The sequence below is a fragment of the Cucurbita pepo genome, chromosome LG18 (assembly GCF_002806865.2).
Source record: "Cucurbita pepo subsp. pepo cultivar mu-cu-16 chromosome LG18, ASM280686v2, whole genome shotgun sequence".
Lineage (NCBI taxonomy): Eukaryota > Viridiplantae > Streptophyta > Magnoliopsida > Cucurbitales > Cucurbitaceae > Cucurbita > Cucurbita pepo.
Genome location: NC_036655.1, coordinates 1,513,870 through 1,515,307, shown reverse-complemented (window position 1 = coordinate 1,515,307; position 1,438 = coordinate 1,513,870).

Here is a 1,438-nt window from a genome sequence, read left to right as displayed (position 1 = left end):
TTGATCCAATTTTTTTTTCTCTCTCCCTATCATTAAAGAAAGAAAAATTCCGGGTTAGAAACATTCTCTAGAATTTCTCTTAAGATTTGAACCCATAGCTGATGGTAGAACTAGGATAGATATTTTATGTTTCCTACTCACACGCGCTCATATCTTTGCTTCTCGATCTATCTCTAATTTTAATCTTCCTCACCAATAAGATATTACGGTGCTAGTGTAGACCGAAATTTCGTTACAGTCCAATACTGACCGGTAATAGATACCGGGGCTTTGCAATATTTGACTGATCACAATTCTGTATAGTCCATTTACTATAAGAGTTCCCTAGGAATTCATTAGAGGAAAGTTTCCAATTAAAATTGTTTGTTCTCTATATTTTTAATAATTAAAAAGAAAGAAAGAATTGTTTTCCTTTCCTCATTATTGTTGGTGTCCACTTGATTTGGTTCTTCATTAATGTCTCATCTTTGTAGATGAATTCCATATACAAATTTGCCTATTTTCCCATACAAAATCAAGAAATTGGTAATACTTCTTCTCTCTTGGCTACCTACCCCAATTCTAGTAAATTTTTGGAGTCAAAATCATGACATGAAACTAGTTAAGAACTCCACCCTGTTCCAATGCAAATAGAATGCACTAGTAAATCACATGGATCTAGGAACGACTTCCTGTATTTGATTTGTGGTCAAGCTAGAGTTTGAGGATTTGGTAACTTCCATAGGAAACATTGTCAAATAGGCTTTTCTCTTGGTATACCTTATCTACTACAATCCAAAACTAATGTTCCTATAACCATAATGGAAAGACATCACAACCCTTTCAATGCCTTTGTAATACCAAGAATGGGCTTAACAAAATTCTCTTATAAAAATTGGTATTGTATAAGCATGGTGGATATCCTCAGATGCCATAAAACTTGGGATACTTGAAAATCAAACTTAAAATGATAGTCTTGAAACTTTAACTATAGTAATACCTTTTAACTAGGTTGACATTGCTAGGAAAAATTGTTCGGTAATTTCCTACAACAATTTGTTTATGTTGAGCTTCTTGAGTGCATTCGTGTACCCTAAGAAGAATTACCACAAAACTTCTAGTTGATTTAGAGACAATGTCCCACTCTAATCCTCGTGTATCCCCCACCCAAGTTCATTTTAAATCATGGTTTCTTAAATTTAAGGTACCTTTGACAATCTCATACCGTATTCCCTCTCCATACACCTCTAAAATTTTGACTATGATCGTAATGCCTCGTCCAAACTGTGGCTCGATACTTTTAAATCACCTCACAACTTCTCTAATTGGTTGTATTATTAAGGCAGGAAAGTTTTCTATATCTCAATACTTCCAAAGCTCAGCTTCCATTAAAGGCACTTATGTCATTCACCAATCAATTTAAGTATACATGTTTTAAACTTTTATGGTCTTAACTCAA